At 36.3% G+C, this 27,038-nt stretch overlaps 1 long non-coding RNA gene across 1 annotated transcript in view; it reads left to right on the top strand.

Annotated features, from left to right (window-relative positions):
* LOC115948875 overlaps nucleotides 1–27,038 on the top strand; it is a 558,433-nt gene that overhangs the window by 292,764 nt on the left and 238,631 nt on the right. Inside the window, exon 4 of the long non-coding RNA XR_004082643.1 lies at nucleotides 24,953–25,019. This is a non-coding gene — a long non-coding RNA (uncharacterized LOC115948875). The remainder of the gene's footprint in view (nucleotides 1–24,952; nucleotides 25,020–27,038) is intronic.

Raw genomic sequence — 27,038 nt, 5'->3', positions numbered from 1 at the left:
AATTGCGCTTGCATGTTTTTCATACCTGAATTCTGTGACATTTACCCATTGTTTTGTTTTTGTTCTGCCATAAAACCACTGAAATGAGAGACATGTGAAATACAGTTTTAAAACGTAAAAGAATAATGCTTTCAGCTAGATATGAATTTAGACCTGGAGTCCCATCAGTAAATTGCAATAAAATGAGATTATGCACACATCTGTGTACACAGAATTTATTTGAAACAATTTCTACATGAGACAAAGCAGCCAGATCTTGTCAATCCAGTCTTCAACAAAACATTTTTTGTAGTTATGCCTCACTGAACGCAATGAAAGTGTCTGCTGATAGAATATTAGTAAACATGCAAGTTAAAGCAATTTAATATGGCTAACATTTTGAGCTAAAGAAAGGGTGAGAGCACACTCTGGACTTTTATCTTGCACTGAAGAGGAGTTAAGCAGCAGACTACCCAGACTGATGGTTGATTAATATTTTCATGGAGGATGATAAAAAAGGTAGAAGCAAGCTCGTAATATTTTATAATAGCACAAATTTCAAGATCTTCCTTGATAAGGAACAGGTGTAAAATATTATACAGGGAGAAAAGAATGAGTTGAAGAGTTGGACTAATGTATGTGAGAAGATAGTTAGTAGTTAAGAGTGCACCCTCATCTGTATAGGGACATAAAGGAAGAATTTCTGCAATGAAATAGGTTTTCAACCTTGACAAATAAATAAAGAAATGAGGATGTTAAACATAGTCAGGACATCATGCCATTCTTAGTTATGAAAAAGTAACTGCAGACAAAATATTTGTAGGAGAAATGACGAAATGACCAAGCATTTTTTATCACACTGTCTTGAGTATAAATGTTGGTTTTAACAGATGTGAAAGTCTGAACCAGTTTTTAAGAAGAGGACGTGAAAATAGAAAAATCTTTTTACACCTGTGGTACAATTTGGTCTCAGGGTTGTCTGAGAAGATGCCTTCAGTCTTGTTTTTTCTCTCCTCTTGTTCAACAGCAACCCCATGATACAAATATATTTCCTTTCTCAGCTGCAGTTGCAGGACTGCTATCAGTGTCTGACACCTTCATCCCTGGTTCTCAGTCAGACACTGACTGAAAGTCATTCCGAGTCAGCATGTCAAGAACATTCTGACAAAGCCTCGAGTAAGTAAGAGTTACAGGGAAACTGGGAGACAGGTTTACAATTGCAGCAAGCGGATCTTGTGGATATTTGGTACAAGTTTCAAGTGAACTGGAAACAGTGCTGGAAGCAATGAGGAGACCTGTGAGGGGATAGCACAGCTTTCAGGTAGCGACAAATGAGATCGAAAGAGAAGGTGTTCATGTACACAGGAAGGAAAAAGGGCTCATGGGATCAAACAGAGCAAGGCAGGCATGCTGCTTCCAGACTGGAGCTGTGGGATGCTGTGCAAACTAGGCCAGTGAGAACTCAGGGATGTCAGACAGACACTTTTATTTTCTTTTTTTTTTTGTTTTCTTTTGGTTTTTTTTTTTTTTGTATGAGTACAAAAATAATTACCACGTTGTGATGCCAGCTTCTGTTACATTTTCAGCCTTCTTGTTACATTTTCAAACTATAACTATCAATTCCATGCTTTTTTTTGCATGGGGGAACTTTTCTATAAATATCCACCCTGTATTTACTTGACAATAATTAGGCTGCTGATGTAACATAAAGTATATTAATAGAGTTGGGGTTTTTTTACTTTTTCCTCAGATTTTCATTCTTCCTTTGCACTTTTACTTGCCTTGTAATATGCTTTGAAGACAGATATTTTTGCTCTGTATTGGTCTAGTGCTTTCAAAAGTAGGGTTTTGATCCATGACTTCAAAACTAAAGTGTGTGCTACTGGGTAGAAAGCACTCAAAAACACGCAGGCTTGTGTGTTTTGAAAGTTCTGAATTTAGTCTTCAGTTTAATACTTCCTTATCTTTGCTATAGAATATTTCCTAGTGCAGAATGTAAATTGAGTGTTCTATCATAACTTCCAGTTTTCTAGAAAAAGACTGGTCATTATATGTTGGGCAGAGGGCAAAAAAATCCTACCATTTTTGTAATTTGTCCCTTTTCCCATTTTCCTTACTTTTTCTTAGCTATTTACTTTTTTTTCCGTAGGAATCCAAATATGTACCATTTGTTTTACTACAAGCAAGACTACATTCTGTATCTTTCAATTTCAACATTTGAAGATTTTTTAAAGACTTCTTCATTTTCTAAAAATTAATCTTATTTTAATGATTTAAGTCACATGTAGCAGCAAAATCTTCATATTTAGAACCTCATAGTGATGCTGTAAATCTTGGAATCAATAGCTTCCAATAATCTTGTACTCTTCTGTATGTGTGGTCTCTGATGAATATGTAATGTGTTTAGTCTCTTCATGTCAAAATATCATTATATAATATCTCTTATATAGTTTCCCCTGAAAATGCCCCAACAGAACTTAATTTTATTTACTCTTGACAGAATGTGCAACAGCTTATTTTTTGTTCATTTCTTAAGATGTGAACCCTTAGAACAGAATTGATTCCTTTGCAAAGGACTGCACTTGGACAATGCAAAGGCATGTGCCTCATCTAAGATTTGAAACAAATTATTTAAATAGGTTTTTAGAGGAGACATAATTACTATAGAAGCTTTCTGCACATAAATGAATATGATTTAGCTGCATATATTTACTTAGAATGTAATTACTTGGCAATCTATTACTGCTCATCTTTGCTGAATCTATTTTTAGAATCAAATCATTATGTGTGCTTTTCCTCTCACCACATGGATCCTGTGCTGCCATTCCTATGCTACTGAAGTACAAAAGACAGCACTTTTATACAAGGCCTCTGAAGGAAGATAAATTGGCCACAAGACAGGCTTTACAATAACTGAAGTGTTTTTGTACATAAATTGTGCTTTAGGAAATGCCAAGGAAGTATGTTGTGATAGATGAAAGACATAGCACTGGATTGAATGGTATGTCCAAGAGGAGCTTTCTTAGAAATCAACATGCCAGAATGATAGAGCAGGCAGAACCTTATATTGGCTCTAAGTAGGTGAAGCCCTTAGCTATGAGATGGGCCATCCCTGTCTTCACCTCAGGCTTTTTCTTTTAATACTTGTGGAATAACCTATTCACATTCCTAAGTCCTAAAATGAACATCGCTTTCTAAATCTTTCATCTTTAATTTGAGCTAATGAGATTTTCAAAATATTTCATGTTTTCATCTTCACTGCCATTTTCTTGAGCTATGGAAAGTTTCAGTTTGCTTTTGTGTGGCAGCTGGTGTATTAGCTCACAAGAACAAAATTTTCCTTGCTGTAAACACTTGAATTTGTTTTTTGATCAGCTTAGATTCTCCTCAGATGAAGACACCTTAGGTATCAACATTCTGATTCCTCCCTGTACCACATATGAAATTTTTACCACAATCCTGTCTGCACTCTGATTCTTCTTCCTTCCCATACATTTTTTCATTATCCAGTCTCAATCCTCCTGTATTATTTCAACAATGCCATGTTTCTCTCTCTTTTCTTTTCTTTTTCCTAACAACTGATTGGGAAATCATATTTTCTTCTTTTTCTTTTTCCAGTTTTAGAAACTATATGAAATAACACATTAACTTCAGAAATTTAATGAAAGGAAAACCCTACATTTTGTCTGATTCCTTCATTCTGCTGTGAACAGGACATAAATTATTACTTGTTAAATCTTTAGTTTTTATTTGGGCAGCTACCTAAATATGACTGGCTAAGGCATGCATGTTGAATTTTACTGCAATGTGCTATTCAGGATGTGCCCCAAACAATTTCTTAGCATTTATCTTGAGAAGTTAAAGTCCAAATATCTGAAAGTTACTGATAACCTCTAGCCAAATGAATAAATCTATGTTTATGAATTTTCTCTGCATATGAATTGCTAAAGGAGAGTACAGCAATTCCAGTTGCTGTCTGCTATAAATGAATAAATCAGGGAGTGAAATATTCACAGTCCAGTAGGATATCCTGGAAAAGTCTTCATTAACTAATACTTTTCTCCAGCAGAATAACTTAAACTCTGTTTGTAGTCTAACATAATCAAAATGGATTCTGGTAGTTCCTGACTAGGCACATATCCAAGCCCATTTATTTTCCAGTACTTCAAAAATGTAATACAAAAAAAACGTGACAAGATGTATATAAGTGACTATACACACCTCTGAGATGAAAATGACATTCAGTGCTACATTTTGATGTCATGTGAACTTTGACATAGGACGTATTAGGGTGGCTAAAAAAATAACAGTTTGGAGATGAGGGTAGAACAGTTAAACATTGTGAATTCTAAGTCCTTTGGTCTCCCATAGTGATATTTTTCTTTCTAATAGGTGCTGATTTAGACTGCTAAATTAATGTGTATGAGTTTTAGTCAATTTTCTATTGGTACAGATTCTTTGATTTTTTAACCTTTTTCTCCACTTTGTCAAGGTGTTGATGTGTGACAATGTTCTCTTGATTAGAATGATGACTGAGAGTACTTCATCAAGAAACAGTGCTTTATGGGAATGAAGAAATAATGATATATGTATGCATCTCATAAAAGATGAATACGAGCAGGAGGGGGACTTATTTTCTAAAGTTGTGAAAGGGTTTGGATTTTGGTTTTTAATGATGCCTGCTCGCTGGAAAAGTAAAGTGTTAGCCATTCCAGTGCCAATGGTGGCTTCTGTCTGGTAGGGCTGTGCCTTCCACTTTCTTTTTTGGTTGTAAATAATGTCCATGTGTGGAATATGCTATAGCATAACATTATGTCCTGAGGGCCCAAATGTACTGTAAGATTAGAAAAGACATTCAATGGGCATTTTTATCAGTGTAGTCAGCTTAGAAGGCTCTAAAAGGAGTCATCATTGCTTAGTTTTCATTTGCTTTGGTCCTTTGTTTTTCTTCCTTGTCACTATTCATAAGCCTCTGGGAGGAGTTCCCTGGCTGCCTGCTGGCTCTGAAACTCCTGTAATAAGAGCTCGGGGAATTCCTCAGCACTCACACAGTGAGCACACAGCAAGCACACAGCGAGCTACTGCGGCTGAGCTCAGTGCTGCTGCCTGCTTATGAGCTGGAGCTGCTCACATTGCTGTCTGCCTGACACCCCTGGAGCAAGGAATAGCTGTCAAAGTCTGGGGATAGGGGAGGCTGCTGTACATTTGGCCAAATGACAACAACTGCCTTTTGAGGTTTTGAAATGTGTTTTTGCTTTAGAAGACACGAACAGCATCTTTTGAATATGTTGCAAATTATATGTGTGAATGCTGCTTTTGATTTAAATAAAATATTTCTCATTTCTGAAACAGAATGCAGAGTAATTTTTAGCCCTTTCTCTGAGTATTTACAGGTCCCATTTTTAGTTTTCTTTATGATTCTTTTCATATAGATGCCAATATTATGGCAGTGCTTTACAAATAAGGTGAGAAAAATATTTGTTCTGAATAGGATTTCTTTGTGAGTTTTAGATACACATTTGATTTTTCTATATTTGGCACATGACATGAAAACAAATACTCAAAAATACTTCTGACAGGGAAGGTTTATGTCAGCTATATTTAAATATTTTAAGTGTAGACAGTGGATTGGCCACATGTGCATTCTATAACTGCATTATTTTCTTTTCTATCCTCTTACCTCAAACTGTAATCTGCTTTTTTCTGAATGCTGCAAAGAAACTATATCCTTCGAAACTGTCACTAAGAAAAATTACCTGAGGGTATTCTGACTTCCTGCTTAAGCTTTATTTTGTCATTTATTTCTATTAACAATCATTAAGGAATTTAATAATTATAAGCCTCATTAGCATTTTAATGAGACCAGTGGCCATTGCTAAGTGTAATTAAATTAGTTTTATTGTATGATATTTTGAAGCTGTGATTAAATTAAGTTTTACTGCGCTTTGAAGACTAAACCTGTAGAGATCACTCTTCAGTAACGGTCTTGTTAACTTGTGAAGAGTCTGCAAAATAGACATAGCCAGGAAAAAAGACAAAATATTCCCTACTGATGTTAATCACAAAAATTGAGAAATCAAATGTTCCTGCTGCCACCAGCTCTAAGATTACAAATATATTCTTAGTGACAATAGCAGCCTGTTAAATATTGTGAGTAGCTTTGTATAATCTATTTTTAATTTTTCAAAATAACATCTAGATGATCTGGAAATTTGTTCTTTTTAATCAGGGAGAGAATCTTACAGTTCTTGCTCAGACAAAACTTCCATTGAGTTCAAATGGAATTTCACCCAATTAAGAACAGCAGGGTGTCTAAAAGCAAAGCATTATTTTTGTTTGTTGAAGTTATAGTTCTAAATAAATAAATTAATTGGGGAGTGAGGAAAGACAGTGAGAAGAGGAAAAGAGATGCTACAATTGGAATCAGTTAAATTCCTATGATATGGCCATTAAAATCCTATGAAAAGACACACAGACGTAGGATTGGACATATTGGACATATATTGGTCCATGTCCAACCTTTGTGAAATCTTCAATAGAGTGCACTGAACTAGAAGAGGGTAAGAACTCTGTAAACACTGGAAGGTAGTTTGTGTGTTCTCACCCATTTATCAAGTAACAACTGCTGTCTGCCTTGCAGGTTCCCATCTTCTCTTATTATCATCTTTGTACCAGAATATGCTGCCCTATTTAGTTGGACTTTAATAATCATAAAGTCTGTTAACAAGTTAACAAGAAGTAGAGTCTGTACTCTTAAAGATCATTCCTCATGTAGGAACCAAATTCAGAGTCCCCACTAGTTTAATAATTTTTGTTATAGTTATGTTCCCTCTTCCAGTAGTGCTTGCTTCACATTAAAAAAAACAATGTTAAAAAAAAAAAAACAGCAAAACAAAACCAAATAACCCAAAACCCAAAACTTCTTTGCAGTGTTAATGTTTTAGTTCAAACAGCAGCAGACAGGGATTCAAATGTAAAGGTTCCTTTCTTTATAATCAGTAAGGGTTAAGCATAGTCGAAAGTTTACATTTCTAAGGCTTTTTCTTTTTTAATTTTTGATGCAATAATGAGCACTTTATTTTTATTTGATTTTATCCTTGCAAAGCTGAGAACTTGAAGGGATTTGGGTCACCCACATGCATGTGTTTGTTGAGGTCAAGACAGTGCTTAGGATAGTGTGGACAGAGGAATCCTGAATCAAGTTGTTATCAGATCAAATAATTGCAAACTGTAGAAAATCATAGCAGGAAAGTGGCCAAAGCCAAACTGTGCTTAATTGTAATATTGGAAATTTATTGCCACTTTCAGCCTCATATTTGCTTTCCTAAATCAGGTGTGTTACGTATTTGATTGTATTTTAACTTACCTGAATTTAAAGAACTATTTAGCATCTTTAAATCCATTTATGCTGTGATAGCTGACAGTGTATAGACCACACAGGAGCTCTGCCAGTAAGGCAAATGACTGACCAAATTATAGATCAAACCTAAAACCAGGTATATTATAAATTGTGGGAAAGCCTTCAGCTTAAATACATGAGTCCTGCTTCATGAAAATACTTATTTGTGGATAAGTATTTAGAAGGTTTTATCTGGGTCTGGCAGAAATATTTCTGTGGTATGCAGTTGTAAGTCAAAATCCTAATTCTCTTCCTGTATCTCTTCTCTTAATGTGCCCTGAAGCTAGACAGGCTTGTGCATTTGAGAAGTGCTTTGGCATTCAGCTCACATATAAAGGATAAAACATAGTACTCTATTTTTAGCTACATTGTAACTTCTGATGAACTGCAGTTCATCAAAATTAGGGGTACTTCAGTGAGTCTTTTTATCACTAGACTGCTCCAGCAGTATTTTTATAATAAAGTAATAGTTCATAGTATATAAAACCAGTAAATGTCCTTGGTACCTGTGAGAAGAATATGGGAGATGCAAAGATTTTGCATTGAGAGAAAAAGGCTGGATAATTTGTTACTTGCCTCTGACACGGTAAGCTTGTTCCCAGAAAGGTATTATCTAGATGTTTCTGTGGTTTTTAATGGCATGAGAAGCCATCTTCCTTTTCCTTGGGAGATGTCTCCACAAGCCATCCATCATCACTGAGTGCAAGGGGAATTCCACCCATTGCAAAGTCCAAGCATTCCCTGTAGAACTTTTTTTTTTCCAATTCCTGCTCTTTACAGATAGTACAGAGTTTAGGAGTTTTGTTCCTGTGAAATTCATTCAGTGTATTCAGGTGCCTGAAGAGGAAACTATCTCAGCTCCAGCTTGCTATTATTTACTCTTAGACCTTATTTTAACTGATACTGCTGGTACTACAGAATGAAGTTTTGAAATACCCTCAAAAGCAGCATAACAAGATAGTTGTGTTTTCTGATGAATTGCTTTACAGAGATTGTAAGCATGCATTTTTCAGGATAGCTACTTGTATACCACACAAAGCACACGTTTGCTTGTGGGAATTGTGTGGTTTTGCTGTAATTACTAGAACCTATTGATTGTCTTCCATTATGTTAATGCTTCCAAATTAAGCAGTATGAAGCAATTTTCTGCCATCCTGTATCTCAGAAGCCTAGGGATATTATTTGCAACTTTTACTGCAAGTCTAGACACCTCTATGAATAAAACTAATAATTTACTTCATTGTAAGTTCGTCTTCTGATTGTAATCAATGAACCTTGCGCTATGGAATAATAATGAGGTGACAAATGAGGAAATAACCCTTCTGAGGTAAGGAAAGGTGATGATAAAAGGCACACTGAGCATTCAATTGACTTCTTAAACAATAATACTTTTGCCCCTTCTTTTGACGGCTGGCTACTGTCAAATAATCATAAGCTGTTTGTAGCTATGACCACTTCAAAAAAAGGAATAATTTTAATGATGAGCCATTCTCATAATTGCTTCAGCATATCCTGAACTAGCTAAAAGACATTATTTCTGGCCATATAGTACTTTATTGGCTTTTGATATACTGTGTCATCTGTTCAATTTGTGGGAAACTATCAAAGGTGAGTAACTGAATAGTAGGGGTGAAAACACCAAAAGATTTCTGCCAATTATTTCCAAGATCAGCTGCATTAAAGTTGCCCTAATTTTGCTTCTTCTACACTAACTTCAGAAATATGAATATATTCTGATTTCAAATTTGGTTTCAATCTCTTTTAGGATAATTCCTGCCACTCACCATTTCTGTTTCATAGATTTGTAATTTATTGTCATATTTTGTGTTATTTAGTCCATTCTCAAAATCTTCCAGTTGATTCTATGACTTTTATTTTATTTCCTAACTTATGTATCTATTTTTTTATTTTTGTTTCTTCTCTTTTCTTAGATTTGTTCTTTTCCTTACCACCCTCACTATTTTAATGCTTCTTATGATTCTCATTTGTTATAAAGTTCTTTCTATTTTGCATGCATTTCCTAATTGCTCTCATGTGGTATTTCATATAAGAACAAAGGTCACAGACATAATTTTGAGATGTCAAGGTGGCTTTATATTTCTGTGTGACCCTGTGCACTTGGAAAGTTAATAAAAAATAAACATTCAAAGGTGTGGGTGTGTGTGTTCTGTTTATTATTTCGAAATGTATGCATTAACACATGCATGCACCATTATTTGTATATTTCTTTTGACAAGGGAAAAAAATACCTCAACTTCTTCAAGTAGTCAGAGGATAAGAAATAAATGTATTGGTAGATTTGTGGATGTACAAGTCTGTAAATCCCCTACATTTATTCTTAAAGAAGAAAGGTGATGAAAATATTTTAGCATTCTGAGCCCTTTCTATCAGGAACTTCAAATCTGAGAGTTTGCTCACATATCAGGAAAACTGTGATTTCTTCATTTTTTTTCCAAAAAGGCTCATTGGCACAGAACAAAGTTCATACTCAGAATCCAGACAATATCCATATCCTTGGTTTAGAAAATGTAGTAGTAGAAATGTTTATTTATTTATTAAACAAGTTAGTTAGATACCAGTTTCTTCATTAATTTCTTTTTGCATGGTAATTGTGGTCTTTTTGTTCTCTTTGTTTTTATTTTGCTAGTAGATTTTATACATCATCCTTGAGGCTGATTGATCTGTTTGAATTGAACTGCTCTATCCCAATCCAAAGTGAGCTAGGTTTGAAAAGAGAAATTTACCACCCAACTGAATGGAAAAGGCTGAAACACGGAGACAAACAGGAATATTTTTGCTGCATTGGTGGATGTTAGCTCATATGGCTTAGATAGGAGACTTAATTCCCTTAGTTGCTTGCTCCCTTAGTGTTTAAGATAAAAAGATGAGCACTTTCAGAAGATTAAAAAAAACCCTAAACAAACCAAACTGACATACAAAACCCTTCCAAACAATGGGAAAAAACCCTCAAACAAAACCAACCGTGATAAAGAGCAAGACTGTGTGTTCCCAAGTGTCTATGTTTGTACAGGTAATAATGCCATTTGTAGCTCATAAGAGACCTGAATCCTGGTTACAGAAAACATTCCCCTGCTGAGAAAACATTCTTCTCACATTGAAGTGGGTGTGCTTAGTACTTTATCAAGTCAAAGAAGCTTAGATACCTATACATGTACACATGAGAGAGGATTCAGCATGGCTTACTTATCTATTCCAAGAGAGGTTAGTTGACATCTGTTGCATGGAGGCCCCCATAGAGCCTGTCTCTGTATTCAGGTCTATGGTTTTTGTTACAGAAATAAGGCTGAAGTAGATTGCAGTGCTGCCTTTACAGTCTGTGGGCATCCTGAGCTGAAAAGGTGAACACAAAAGGATGATTATTTTGTCTTAGGTCCATAGTGCTCCACAGAGTTGTGTGCAGGGCCACCATGACCACCACAGCTTGGTCCTTGTGTGGTGTACCAGGCTGCTTGCTAACCTTCAGCCATACAGGTGGGGGTTGAGTTGTTCACTCAACAGGGGCAGATGCGCTGAGCAGTGTAGGCACAGCCAGGCCTCTGAGTCCTGAGCAAGGCTCTGAATCCTACTGTCAGCACAGGATGTTCTGAAGAGGTTCTAGGAAATGGCTGGAATGTTTTATTCTTTTGGAAACAAATATAGGCTATTAATGGAGCTTTCATGGGTGTGAATAAGCACTTCTGGACAGGAAAAAAAATTGCTTAATTGTACTAAATCAAAATTATTTTTCAATTTTTTTTGTTATGTTAGAAGACTTGTTGGTTTTTACATTGCTTTGTCATGCACTGAGAAGGAGCAAAGCAGCATACAAGACTGATGTTAGTTTGCTTTTGTAAAGACACTGAATATTAATGATTCTAAACTATATTACTTAGGAGGAAGTTTTTGTAGAGAAAGCAGATTTATGAGGTAGACTTCTTACCAAACAGATTGACTCACCCTGATTTAGATGTTTCTGGAGTTGTTTTTTTAAAATGGCCTCCCCACTAGTCAATTTAGGCAAGGAGGGATAGTAATTTTTAAGCATGGTAGTATTTTTTAAGAAAAGCACTGGTAGAATATAGAATTTATTTATCCTCCATTTTCATACTCAAGAAGTTTAGGAGAATTACCATTTTTTATACCACAGAATCATAGAATGGCCTGAGTTGGAAGGTTGTTTTGGTTGGAAGACACCTTTTAATCATCTTCTGTTAGATAATGCTGCTCAAAATGCCTGATCATACATCTGCCTTCTTGATACCTATCTTAAGTAGATCTTTCACATTCAAAAGGAAAAAAACATAGCTGGACTCTGCCTGCTATCATTAATTTGAAAGATTTGGATATTTTAAAGATTTGCCTGGAAACTGTGTAATAATTTTATATATTCCCAAAGAGAAAATTCAGTTTACACAAACTCAATGCTTTTTAGTAAGGTTCTAAGCCTGTACAAGTGACCACACTTGCACAGCATTCATATATCGGATTCTGTAATCCCTGAAGATTCACAGGCTAAATCTCCTGAAGAGGTGTAGCCACAGTCAAGCCATGAGATTAAATACCCATTAATATGTGTGAAATCTGGTAAGGACACCTTTCGGGGTGCACCTGACAAGGAGTGCACACAGTTTGTTTTAGTACAACACTCAAAGAGGACAGTGAAACCACTAATCAGTATGTTTCAGAGAGGATACAGTAAGGAGGTGTAACCTGCCTTTTGCTGAATTAATCCACTGCTGCTACATCTTGATAAAATCCGTGCTTCTGAGCATCGTTGTTTCAGTGTACATGATGTACAGGCAAACAATTTTTTTTTTTTAGCTTACCAGAATCCTTTCTGTTCTTTGAGAAAACTGATGGGGCAGGTACCTCCTAAGCTACTGATGTGGAAGAAATTGGTTGACGTCTTGTGACTGAGTCCAGGATTTGATACCTAAATTGAATTACTCTCCAGACATGACCTCTGTTTTTAAGAATCTGATGTTCACTAGAAAGGCTCCCTAAAAACTTTCAGTCTTTGAACATAAAAGTTGCTTTCAAGTTAATAATTAAGGCATTTAAAAAGAAAGGAGTGGAATGCATTTGATCTAGCTTTTCATATTTTCTAAGTATGCCAAATAAGAGTGCCTTGAATAAAGCTGCTGAATTCATAAGGTTATGAGTGTGAAGTAAAATAGTGCCATGTGGTTTAGAGGAAGAATTCATACAAGGAAACACTCAGCCAGAATTACTCCAGAGAACATACACCGAAAGTTAGAGACTGTATTTTTTATGTATTTCCTTTGATAAAGTAATACTTCTAAAACTTAATAAATACTTTCCCTAGTAAAAGACAGTGGCAATAATAATTAATGCTTTTCTCCCAATATTTGCTAATATTTTTGTAGAAATTAATAAAGGAAAAATATGAGGAAAAAAAGTTGAGAGAGCGAAAGAAATTCTTAAGTTTATGATAAAAATTCTTGAGTGTGAAAAAAGACATTTGCAGAAAAGCCTCTGTCAAAGGCAGTTGAATTTGCAGAATTTAGAAAGAACTGTTTACACTTTGGATAAATGCACATACAGCATTTAGGAAAATTGCCTTTGCATTACTTACTTCACTAATTACCTCCAAAGCACCTCTAAAGCATACAGTATAATTTCAAATCATGTTAAATGGACAAAAATTGCAAAGTATTTCTCTAAAGTTCAGGTGTTAGAACTAACATCTTTGACATAATTTATTTACTAAAACTGTGCATGTCTTGAAACTTTCTCATTACAATAGTCACTTCATGAATTGCTCACTTGCTTACCCAAGTATTCTTTTTCCATTTTCTCTCTCTTCAGTCTCTCTCTAATACAGAAATTATATACTGTTTTTTAAAGGCAAAATTATTCCTTTTATGTAAGTATTATTACTATTATATGGAGGGGAAGTTGATAAGAATGCAAATAGAGAGTATTTCCATACAATCACAACAAATTGTTGTTAGAACTGATTCTTCACTTTTTTCTGTAAGCAAAGCCCTCAACTAATATTATTTCATGTCCAGTCAGAATATGATTGCATAGTGGATATTAATGGCTACAGTGGACAAATGAGCCATTATAAAAACTCTCTTGAATCTCAGAAAACATTGAGAGTATCACAATTCTGTATGCATATTAACAGCTTAGTGGTAGTGTTTATTCAGCCTGTAAACTTCTATTAATTTCATCGACATCCACTGTAACAGGAGATTTTCATGATAGATGTAGGAACTTGTGTTACTATAGTTGCACTCACTAATCTTATCTCAAGCATTAAAAAAATAATCATCAGTATCCTTTATCCTTTGAATGGAAACATCGTTGAACTATTTTACCAGCAGTGTTTAACTTTCAGAGGTAAACTCAGGCAATTTTTACAACTACAGAGATTTTGAAATAAGTCTGTTTGGAGTAGTGCATATAGGAACTAGAAAAAATCATAGAAAACACTGTAGATCTGAAAAAACATAGGTGTTGAAAATATAAAACCTTCTTCTCTGCCGATGGACAGAGTACGCAGAAGGCAATATTGCATCTTGTGTAATCTAAGGGAACATTCACTGGAATTGTTATTAAGAAATGTTTATACAAACCACTTTAGAAAACATGCAAAGGGATTTATTGGTTTGGTTTGTTCGGTTTTTTTTTTTCATTGAATCTGACTGGGAGAGCAATCTGTATTGAATTTTCTGATGGTAACGGGATATTAACAAGATAAGATTAATTTCCTAGAAAATGCATAATGTAGTCTGGTAAGCAGACCTGGACATGATCAAAAGAATAAAAGTAGATTATGTGATAACCAATTTAAACCTCTGTCTAGTAATGTGTTGATGCAGCATGCTAAAACTGTGGTCACAAAATGACAGAAAAGCAGAACTGGTAGCAGGTACATGTGTAAGCATCTTGTTATTGAAAGACAGTTAGAATTATCTTTTCCTCTTTTTTTTTTGTTCAAACGTATTTCCATGTTCATCATGAATATTTTCAGCATATATTTTTTTAATGTCTTTCCTTTATATCACTGTAATGTACAAAAAGAAAAAAGCTTCCCATGAATACTCGGAATCGTTTGATCAGTAAGACAAGGCAACTACTTTACAAAATGTGAAGCTATTTGCACTGATTTTCTGTATTATACTGACATTTACAATTATAGTTCTTTCATCAAGAATCCTGAATGAATTCTGAACCCAAGAAATTTGTAGAAAATATTTTTCATTTTGTTTCAGACCTCTAAGAGAGGGAAAGGTAGGAATCCAATTTCTCTGAATACTTCAGGAAAAGGAAAGTTAAACACTGTTGCGTAAGTGACATTGACAGGCAAGTAAAGCTTCAGCTTTTTTTTTTTTAACTATGTTTTCCTAACAGTTAAGAAAGATACTTAAAATTTCAAAGGTTTAAATTGTTTGCAAAATGGAATTTTATTTTGGGAAAATACAAATAGAAGTCAATCTCTTTCTTTATCTTACAAGCATAAAGTGTATGTAGATGAACAAAGATGTATTCGTGGAGGGAGTTAAGTGCATGACTAATCTAAGCCAAAGCCTACATCATAAGCATTATCATAAGAACCTTTCCATGTCACTGAATGTACTTCCTTAGTGTTGTCTACTCATCAAGCTTCTCCTAATTCCCCTAATGGTAGCTCCAATAACATCTGAACCAAAGCCTTCCTACATCCAATGCAAAGGAAATGAATGTGAAGAGCAATGCTGCAGCTTTCCCTCTCATTATTGCAATTCTTTCCCAACAATAAATTTTCACTTTGTTTAATTGTAAGCCATGCTTCTTATTATTGTCTCAATTTTCTCAGCAAAGCATCTGGAGATAGACATGAATGTTATTGCTTTGGTAATAATTGTGTTAAATAACTGCAGAAAAGCAATAGCACATAACTATTTATTATTATAGTTCTGCTGCTATTACACTCTCATCTGCTATATAACAACATAAAAGAACCTGACAGTGTAAATATCAGGTGAAAAAAGGGTTGCTAAAACTAAAAGAATGATGAATAGAGTAAGGATTTAACAAATATACTTTCATTGTTCCTTTTTTATTTTATAAATAATTTGATATTCAGTAATACATGCGGCGGGGGGGGAAAAAGCCTACTAGAAAAAACGTTATAAAAATAGAATTTAGAAAGTAACTAAAATATGCAAGAGGAAAAAAATGAGGAAAAAAATTGAAGTTTGGACACAAAAGGCTGTTCGAGCTCATTGCTCAAAATTTAAAGTTACTGCAACATCAGAGGAAAAATTATTGTCTCATAATATCCTGGTAACTGCAGAAACAATCTCTGCAGCTGCTGCCAGTTGCAATCTGCAGCTGATTTCCGTAAGAGTACCTTTCCCTAAAGATTAGGAGGACTGCTCTGCTACAGAAAATAGGCTCACAATACTAAAATTCCTATTACACCACTAACAACATCTTTTCAATATTAAACCCTTGCAAGGCAAATCTAGCATAAAGATTTATTTATTCATGAGGTGCTGTTTTTTTTGTTTTGTTTCTTTTGTGGTTTTTGGTTTTTGGTTTTTTTGCAGGAAGCCTCAGAAGGGTTTACCCTGAGCAGAGGCAAGGGAAGAGAGATCGAACAGGTGTGGGGCATTAAGAGAGAAGTTGGTGAGTTTGGAGCAAATGCAAGGCAGAGGAGTGAGAGGCCGAGTAGCAGGTGCTAATCAGGGCTGATTGAGCACACCTGGGAAGGGCAGTTCCCAACCCGGCTCAAGAGAGCCCTGAGGCCAGCAGGTCACTTTTGGGGTTTGCTCTCTTAGCGGGAGGAACAGGAGGTCTGAGCTACTGTGGAGAGGTTGGAGTTTTCTTTTATTTTTTTTAAATGAGGTCTACTACACTCTGAAAACAAATGGAGCAAAGTAGTAGCCTTCCTTAGGAAAACAGGCAGATGACATAGTTACAGATTGTCTGTATTCTGTGGAGATGACTGCAAAATGGAGACTCTCAAGTAGCAGAGGAGAAAAGAAAGAAATTTAGAAAAAGAATTGGAAGATGTATTCACCAGATTCTGCTCCTTGAAGAACAGTAAGAATGAGTATTTGTGACCAATGGGGGAAAAAACCCAAACCCTCAATAAGCCTTCATGCTCCCTCCTGTAAAGTCAGCTAAAAACACCAGGGCTACACACCTTGTGGCTTAGAAGATGTCCTGTGTGCAGCAAAGTACTTCCAAGATGTGGAGCAGAAGACCAAAGAGAGCCTTTATGATTCTGGAGATAGGTAGGTGTGGGCCTGGCTGGTAAATCCAAGTGCTTTATTAAGCTCAGTAGTACTAGTACTGGAGAATCTTAGAGGGAGTGTTTGCATCCTCCTTCATTTTACCTGGTCTCCCCCTAATAGTCCTGGCAGAGGGGAAGATATTGTTTTTCCAAACTGCAGAAGATCTTGACAAAAATAATATGCTGGTGACTAAGGCCAAGGAGTCAGGCCAATGGCTCAGGACAGGAGCATTCTGAGCACATTCTTGGCTTTGTGCAGTCTGAGTCAGGTGATAGAGATTTGCACTGAAATGTTGGGCATGGCAAAGAGGGGAAGTCAGTGTAGGGAGAAAGGTAAGGTGCTCTTAAGTTGTGCTTTCTGCCATAGTGTAGTAACTGTTTGCAAGCTTGTTCTGTTAAGCCAAAAAATGTTTTTGGAATAGCAAAGTAAGTGTAAATAAGAAGCAGCACAGGCAGATGGGCTGCTGTGTGAGTTACAGAAGCTAAAGTCCATGTTTCTGCAACTTATGCTGGGCTACTCTGTGCAGTATTGTTAAAATAATAAACATAACTGTGAATGAGTAATGTGAAGAGAGTCCTTCCCCAGCTGGGGTGCTCTATGGAACAGCTCCCCTCTCCCAGATCAGCAAGCTCTGAGCCTTTATGAGTAGATGAAGCATGAGGAGCTTTGCTGCTGTTGCTTGATTCTTCAACTACTACTGTTACCATGCTTTCTTTTACTCTTGCACTGTATTAAGCTGTCCCTTGTAACATTCACCTTTCTTTCCAGTTGAAACCTACTCTAGTCCATTTTTTCCTTCTGTTGCTTAATTCTTTCATTATCCTATATTTTTTAGTTTTTTATACATTTTGATGTCTTTCTCCTTGAGTTTTTTCTCTCGTTACTGTTCATTTTTCTGCTGCTGCCTCTCCTTCTGATTCCATCTATGCAATTTCCCTTCTACTCCCATTTTCCCACATCTCATCTTCTTGTCTTACCTCGTTCTGCTCTTATTATGTATCTTTCAATGAGAGTTTGTTAGGGTGAGAAGAAAAAGAGTGACATGCTTTGCCAGTTTCCTTCTAAAGGTCTTCTAATTACTAGCAAATCAGTTGTACTTGCTGAAACAAATTACCAAACCATGCTTTCTCCTGTGACTCACTTGAAATTCACTTATGTGTGAAATGTTAGACTGGTTTATGACACAGTCAAGCCTGAACAAAGAAATCTATTTGAAAGCTTGCAAGAAGCTAGTATTTTTAAGAGGAAGTGATGGTTTTGGTGGGCAGAATTTCCAACTGTAGGTGTTCATATGGAAACTTCACAGTAAGTGAATGTCTCAGTCTGGTAAAAGCCACTTGACCAACAAATAATAATTGCTTGGTGGGAGAAAGCTTTCTAATTCACACTGTCTCTGTTTTTATCCCACACTTCAGCCTAACTGTAAACTGTTTTTTTTTTTTTAAAGGCAGATTAAGTGATGAAATTAAATACCAATTCATAGTTATGTCTATGACTTTGGAAGTTGTTAATAACAATAGGCAAAGAAAGCTGGGTCACACCAATTAGTCTTCCTGTAAGAAATCTTGTCTTTAAAAAGAAAAATCAACTTTCCAAAGGCATAAGAACATGCCTGTAAATGTCAGATAGAAGAGAGGTGAAAGAGAAATTTCTTTGTGTTCTTTGCTGATGCTTTTAAAATATGAACTGTCTTCTTCTGACTCCTATTTTCCACTAATTATTGCTAACCATACCACTGTTTCTTGTAACTGTATTTTAAATGGCACACTATAGATCTCTAACCTATACAGTAGAAACATTCTGCTTTTCACAAGTATTATTTAATCATCAATACTTTAAAACTTTCTTTTAGGGCTGCTTTTTTCTTTTTTTTAAACAAGTGAGGCAAGGAAGAGGGCTATAGGGGTGGTATCTGTGAGAAGCTGCCAGAATCTTCCCCTGTATCTGATAGAGCCAATGCTAATCAGCTCCAAGGTAGATCTGCTGAGAGAGGAGGGGCATGCCTGAAATAGTCTGTTACTCATGGAAAACCATGCTGGAGCAGGCTCTTGGCAAACCTTTGCACCTATGGAAGGAACCCCCACTGGAGCAGGTTACTGGCAGGCCTTGTGACATGCTGGGGATTTACGTTGGACTCTTCTTCCTGAAGGACTCCATGGCAGAGACCTATGCTGGAGCAGTTCCTGAGGAACTGCAGCCTGTGGGGAGAATTCATGTTGGAGTAGCTCATGGAGGATTCTCCCATGGGAGGGACCCCAAAATGGAGTGGAGGAGGAGTGTAAGGAGTCTTCCCCCTGAGGAGGAAGTGGTGAGAGAGACAATACATGACCTTATCTCATCCCATGAGACTTTCATTCTATTTTCTTTCTCCTGTCTAGCTGAGGAAGGAAGTGATTGAACAGCTTTGGTGGGCACCTGGCGTCCAGCCAGTGTCAACCCACCACAGGCACTTTGGTGGCTCCTTACTTTAGGACTGAACAGGTTCTTTTCATTTAAAATCTTTGAAGTATTGTTTTCTGAAGATTATTTCTCCTTCTGGTAATGGAGTACTGATTAAAAGGTTAAACCCCCAGAAAAACACAAGCAATAAACTTGGTTCTTACTGTAGTTCATGCACTCTCAGTAGTGTATGAATACACAGTAGATGTGGTTTAGGGGAGAGTGAGGAAGCAAAAAAGGAAGGGGGTGCACTGTGTTCTGGTATGTTAGGATCTATTTACTGGTATAGATGACTTCTAGATTTTGTTTGTACCACATTCTAAAAACAAAACCCAACCGAAGACAAGCTGTCCTCTCTCCAAAAAATGAAAAGACCTCAAAAAAAAAAGAACACCCCAACACAGGATGATAATACTGATACCACTCAGTGGAGGGTGGTGTGGGTGTGTATGCCGCTGCTGGTTTCTTTCATCTGGTTCCTGCATCTCGATGATTCTGTGCAGTGCAGCATGCTAGGATGATAGTGCATAATGGTAATACATCTGCCTTAGCGATGTGATGGGCATACAGTAATATAAGCTTTGTCCCTGAAGTGCAGGATTTGTTAGGTCAGGTACAGTTCTGTACTGAGATTTTTGTGCTAATATATGACTTGGGAGTCAATAACCTTCAGGACTGCACTTCTCTGAAGTTTGCTGTGTTGTACGAGGGATGTGCTTGCTGTTCCAAGCCTTTTTCTAGGTAATGGTTTGCTTCAAAAATTTATGGTTTTCTGTCCATTTCACTTGGTTTTGTTTTCTCTGTTTCAGTTCCTGTTTACCAATGTGTACATTTTCAGAAATACACAAGTGTTTACCCAGTTATTTCAGGTTCTTGCTGTCCCTGTCTCTGAGCTTTTGTGAATGAACTGTGACTGAGGGACTGTATTAAATGAGTAGATGTGAAATATGATGGAAGCACAAGGCTTGTATTAAGTCAGAAATAGAGTGAGGTTTTCCTTTCAGTGTCCTATCATATAGGAATGTACTGTTGCTGATATAAATGTGATAAATTGCCCATGAATAATAAAAGAAGTTTCACCTCTTTATGATTCACTATATAAAAATTGATTTCTATAGAACTCTTTCGATGACTCTTATCTGCTTTTATTACTGCTTTTTAGATATAGTTCATGCCCAAATGTTCCTCAAAGCAGGGTTTTTTTTTCTGCTCTTAAGTGTGCTCATACAATTGTTATGGAAAGGGATCTCCCAATAGTATCAAATATCTCTTTAGACTAAATGTGAATTGATATGCCATTGATTAACACCTTTGAATTGGTATGGATGTACTTACGCTTTTTCTGCATGATTTTGTGTGTAAGTTTTTATAGCAAGTTATGCTCGCATGTTAAATCGGTTGCTGGTCAAACGGTACTGGGCTAGGAAGCTCCCACCAGCAGCAGACTTGAAGAAAGGAACTGATCGTTCTGTGGTAATTCTTGTCTTTTACAGTGTGTTTCAAGCTTGTCAGAGCAGAATGCTGTGTGCACTTTGGTATCTTGAGCCCTGTCAACCCTTTTAATTAATTACCAGTCACTGGCAGACACTTCTTCCTGCTCCAGTTTCTCTTGTGCTGGCTCTACCTAGCCGAGGGAGCTCAAACCAAGGGGTTTTGTAGTACTACTATGTAGGCACACAGTTTGTGGTCATTGGGAGTGGGGCTGTGGCCGAGCCTCATCCCCAAGGGGCTGCAGCTGTGAGCAGCAGGTGAGCAGCATTGACAGCAATGAGCCATGGAGTGCCCAGGGGCACTGACCAACCACCAAAGGGAACACAGGGCACACAGGTGCAATGCATCAACATGAGGGTATAAAAGTTGGGCTAAAGAACAAGAAGGGCAGACACTTGCAGCCTTCTGATCTGAGGTGGTGTTACTGTGTATGGGCAGATGCCTGAAGCCCTCTGATGTGGTATGGTGTTACTCTGTGTGGGCATAAAAGCCTTGTGAAATTGTATGGTGGTTTTCTGTGTTTTGTGGCTGTCTCAACTGTGACATATACTTCCACATTACTACATATAAACTAAAATGGAAGGTGTACTTGGTAGGTAGGATGTTTCTCAGTGTGCTCGCTTGCTGTAATCTGAAGATGTACTTCTTCCCTGGGTGAGAAAACCTTTGCTGTTCATGTGGTTGTTGTGGGATGAGTTTAATTCCAAGCTGGTTAAACTAAGATAAAATGAGAATACTTTTAAATTAGATTCCAAATGGGCAAGTTAGTTAAAAGGCTAATAAAATGTAAAAATCAATAAATAGTTTTGATGTAGTCAGGATGAGGTTCTTTTGAAAGTCCCCTCTCAACTCCAAGTGGCCATTCTTCCCTTGTGAGCAAGGGACAGTGAGGAGTGTCATTCATTTTTCCTCTTCAGTCTGCCCAAATCTCATAGGTATGTTCATTCTTTTCACTTTAAATTCTTTCTTTACTCTGGTTTCTATCCTGGAAATAGTCTGGCCATTTAATTAGAATAAACGTTGCTTCAGTCTCTTACAAATGTGTGTACCTGTCTATTAGAGTAATGCATCATTTCCATTTGCCTTGCCAGTAAATAGCTACTTGCTGCATCTGTACCAGCACATTGCAGGTCTCATATTGCACTTGGCATTCCACATTATGTGATATGTGAGCAATTTGTGATATAACTGTTCAAAAAGAATAAAATGTAGCTCATTACTTGACTGGATACGATAATAATTAATTGCTGGTACCTGATCATTCTTCAAAGCAGGCAGACCTCCAATAGTCACACAGTCTCTGTTGCACAGGTTCTGTTGTCATTAGTTATGAAAAGCAATTATTTTGTAGGATGTGGATTTTAAAAATGAGACTAAATTCTTACAGTTCGTGCTGTAATCTCCCATAGTTTGGTTTGCTTATTTGATGAATCATTATTTTCTGTTATTTTGGAGGAAAGGGACCAAGTTTTGTGACTGAGATAGCAGCAGTGTGGCAGGGGGGAGAGTGCACCACACGGGGGCTCAGGACAGGCTGCTGCTGCTGCTTGGACTTGGGAGGAGATGGGAGAACTCTGATGAGCTGGGAGGGGCCCTCCCAAACCTGGGGGACTGTCACTGACCGTGGGGCTTACTGTGGGCATGGGGAGCTCCATGGACCTGCAGTGCTGCGTGCTAGACTGGGGATTGATCTGTTCATAGGACCTGTGTTTTGGAATTGTGCCTAGGCTCGTTGTCTAGTACTCTAGTTGCAGCTGCTTGCAGGAGCTTTTAATCTCAAGGTTTCTTTCATTTAGGAAAAAAAATACAGGGATTTTAGCCTGTAATAAAAAATTGCTTTAATGTCAAGAAATTACTGTAATATTTTTAAAATACATCAACACTACCAGAACACCTTTCCAGTACTCACAGTTCTGTGATTTTTTTTTTGTCTAGCAAACACAGCTGACCTTATTTTCTCAGTTGTGTTGGTATTTCGCTTTTTGTCGAATTCCGGTTTGCAAAAAGGGTCCCTTGTTGTTGTAGCAAAGTTCTAGCTCTGCTCTCTGCCTGCAGTCTGAAGTCCATAAGAATCTGCTCTGCTGGGTCACAATCTTCCTTCTCACTGCAACCTTATCTCTTGTATAGGTCACTACGTTCGTACAAAATTTTGTAATTTGATGCTTTCATTTTGGTCCTCTTTAGAAACACAATCTTCTGATTGTTCTTCTTATGCTAGTAATGTCCTTCGTTATCTCTTTTGCTAGTAAAGTCTTTGTTTCATCTTACTTTGTCAGAGAGGTCAGAGTGACCAGACATGATGTCTTCTCTTCTCTTCTGTTCTTGCCTTGAGTTTACCTCTCCCTTGGCTTTCACTGTACCAGGGCTAAAAGGTCTGCAGTGCTACCTAGTTTACCTTCTGTAGCTGTCTGATCTCTGACATTCTTCCACGTGTGGACAGTCACAAGGCTGATATATATATTATTTATAATTTTAATTAATATTTTTAACAATGATGAAATGAGAGAAAATAAAGAATTCTGCTGCAGGTATTGCTAATATCATGGAGAACTAAGGCAATCCTTTCTTAACTCACACATTGGATTAAATCTGGTTCTTGACTCACAACAGTAGCTAACTCTGTTAAGTGAGAATATTAAAAGCAATCCAAGAGAACTACTAAGCTTTGAGACAGAAACTGTTTATTTTGCATTCTGGCATAGCAACATGTTCATCCCCTGTTTTAATGACCTAACAAATCTAGAAGTAATAAAATCCCTAACTTGTCCAAGTTTTTTCATGTGAATGAATACTACTGAGTAATATCGGAAAAAAACATGTATGATGTGACTTGTTACCTATTATATGTTTTCAACATGTACAAAAAATAAAAGATATGTCGCCTATGTTTTAGAAGACCACTTGTGCATAATAGTGGCATTTAAAATGGACAAAATGTGTTTTCACTTTGGAATTTGTTTCTAGCTTTTCTTGTAGTGAAAAATATAAGAAAGTAGAAGAGTTTTATGTCATTGCTTCCTTGCTGAGCAATTTTTGACAACACTTGCCCAAAGTTCTGCTGCTCTAAACTTGTTTGCTATCTTTTATCCAAAGGCCTCCTGCTATAATCTACTTTTTCTCCCTTTTGATCCGGAGACCATATAAAATGAAACCTGCAGTTTCATGAAATGGAACTTTCTTGATAAACCTGCAAATAAGGTTTATGTTGCAGGATATGTGTCTCATCTTTACTATTAAGTCTCAGCTTTTATGTAATATGAAATATGTAAAATGCTGGTAGGATTTAAAACAAAACAAAATTCTACTTAAAGAATCATAGAATTTGCCTATGGAGAAGGAGGAAAACGGAGCACTAGTTGAAACTAAGATGTTTTTATGAGTGAAAATACATGTTTACTTTTGAGTAGCATTATAATCTGGAGTGACAACTTTTTACCTTCATATTACTTCTACAGTTATAGGATCTCAATAGCTAAGGGCATGTGGACATGTTTTATTCGTTCCACTGTGGCATGTGAGGCGTCACATAAAGAATTGAGACATAGCTTCTAATTTAGAAAGCATCTGTGGACTTAACTATTTTCATGAATCCTAAAGACCTGACATTGTCAATGTGTAATACAATTGATGTTTGTTGTTATTTCATTTGCTAGAAATTGATATTTCTAAAGGTGGAAGAGAAATACAAGTAATATTGCCTGTAAGATTGAACAAATCATATGAGAAATGCTTTTTGATTTGACTTTGTTTATTCTAATACAAACCCTCTTTATATTTTTTTATGTGAAAATTAGAATATATCAGTGTAGGAACCTATTTTTGTGCTATTTAATCACTTGCTGTAGCTGATATACAAGAATGAGCATTGGCAATGTGATCAGATCTAAATTTTTCTCAGATCTGATCCATTTGATAGGGCCAATGAAATAAGTGATAATCTGGAGATACAATTATCTTGGTTTCAATGTATTAAAAAGTCATCAGAATTATATCTAATGAATGTCTTTAGCATCTAGTTCTATTTATTTTGCCAGTTATAAGTGAAAGTGTCCATATTGCAGTAATTTGTGTCTGCTGCTGGAGTATTAGAACATATTAGAATTTATTTTTCCATTAGGTTTTTGTTTGTGCATGTTCTGAATTTTTTTCTGTGGTCCCAAGGCAGAATTTATTAGCTCATTCTATGACAGTGTCTCTATAAAGACATAAATTCCACTTGTCCTAAGTTTGTGATTCTTAGTTCGTGTGGGGAGGGGAGGGGGGAGAGACATAGACCTTATTGTGGGTATATTTCTTACTTATAGTATAAGAAAAGATTATTATTAGCTTTTGCAATTCAAAGTTTATTCTGTATTGAATTAATGTATTTGTTGTTTTGACTTCTTAACAGGCAATAACTCCAAACTACAGCGTCATGCTTTCACTGAGAACATAGATTCTACTGCCAGGAAGTAACAGTAAGTACTTAGGTGTTATAATTTCTTTTTAATGAAGAAGTTTTCTTTTTAAGTGTTGGATGTTTACTCTAAATGTGCTCCAGGAAGCTATTCTGACTATATTGCCAGTGCTGAAATATGCAAGTAGGTTCTCTCAGTGGATCAGATGGCTCTTGCTCAGAACATTTAGTTGTCTTTCATAAGAGGAAAAACCCAGTCGGAGTAAAGAATTCTGTTTCAGCTGGCTATAGTTCCCAGTGTTTTCATTGAGTGGGCATAATGGTGTTTATGAAACAATCTTTTGAATTTTTTAAAATTATTAGAAAATGAAGTTGGAAGAGTTACTATCCTTTAAAGTGAGTTTTATTATATTTTAATGGATAACAAGAGACAAGAAAAGCAGAAAATTAATCTTTAGATGGAAAACAAGTCAGTGTTCTGAAAGACTGAACAAAGGTACAAAAGTAGTTCATGATAGGCTATTTTTAGGTTATTGTTTTGGGATTTTGCAGCTAGGGTTAAAAATAAGTGTCTGTATGCCATCAACAATAATTTTAAGAAAGACTTCATTGTCTTTCATAAAGACACTGCTCTTCTTAACAGCTTTTAACAGTCTCCATGCAAAACAATGCAGTTGGAAATTGCTGTCCATATTAAGGCTTTATGTCCTTTATAAATTAATTTTGAACACACACCTGCTGTAAGATTGAATATAAAAGTAAATTTATATCAGTTGCTATGTTTATTACCAAGGGATTGATTTAGGAAGGTTATATCTTTTATTAGTTTCCAGTTGGCCTTCAGTTTTCATTAGATACTGAATAAGGATTATTGGAGGGAGACAGACAGTCTTGCACTCAGAAGCAGAGTGTGCTGGTGCTGGAGGGCTTTTATGACCTCAGGACATCATCGCCTCGGGCAATGTCTGATCAAGATCAGAAGAGTAAGCCCTGTAGTGTTTCGAGGGGTCTGTTACAATCAGTGTCCTTACAAAGCTGTGTTAAGACTAGTTTTGGTTGTTTTTGAATGTAGGATTAAGTTCCTACCTCTTTTCCTAAATTCATCTCTACCTGTGAGTTATCAAAAACAATTACGCAATCTTGCACCTCTTCGAGCTGTGTACAATGAACTGAGATTGGATTAAATCCTTTAAGAAATAGATATGCTGAGTATTCTTAAATCAACTTACCTCCAGTGATTTTGGTGTACGTACAAGTTGACACAAATGTTGAATCATTTCTTCACAATTCTTTTAAGTAAAGGGGGAGAGTTTGTGACCTTGAAGGGAGAATCGGCTTTAATTTACAATATGAAGATGTTGGGCTGGGTAGGATGCAGCATTTTAGGAAATGCTTTATAACTTTTTCTTGGTCAATTTCTTTTTATAGGGCTTGTTCTCTAGAGCTTTTTATTTACTGCTAGTGGTCTGTTACATTTGAAAGCAGCAGAGTACTTTTGAAGGATTCTGTATAAATATTTACATAAATGCAAACTGCATCTTTCCTGATAATCACAAAAATATGTAAATTTCTTTTTGATTACAGTCTTCTCTGTGGAGGAAAATGGTTCCTCTGCATCACATGATGCTATTTTTTGAAATATGCTGAGGGTGCTCAGCTTTGGGTTTTTTTTTTAATTGAAATGAGACTGGGGGTGGAGGAACAGTAAAGTATCTTCCAAAGAAAACTTGGGATTTGATTTCTAGACAAATGAATAGGAAGTATTAGGCTTTCATTTTAAAGTTTTGTGGCAAACTCTTTTGTTTGGGTTTTACTTTTCCTTGATATCTGCTTTTATTTTTATCTGTTTGTCCCGACATGCTGTGATAATATTGAGCTGACACATATTAGCTTCTCAACTAAGCAGTGAAGAAATGTCAAAGAAGGTAGTGTCAGCTAGAAGTAGAGATGATATTTTTTTCCAGCAGAGGGCCAAATGAATTTTAAACCTTCACTTTAGTTGCTTAAGAAACAGTATTTGATCTTGCAAGGAAAGATCTATTTTCTGCTTAATCACTTGAAGTTCTCTTAATTGCGTAAA

The sequence above is a fragment of the Geospiza fortis genome, unplaced genomic scaffold, assembly GCF_000277835.1.
Source record: "Geospiza fortis unplaced genomic scaffold, GeoFor_1.0 scaffold40, whole genome shotgun sequence".
NCBI lineage: Eukaryota > Metazoa > Chordata > Aves > Passeriformes > Thraupidae > Geospiza > Geospiza fortis.
Note: the sequence above shows the minus strand (reverse complement) of the source record. Positions and strands in the feature narration are given on the sequence as shown.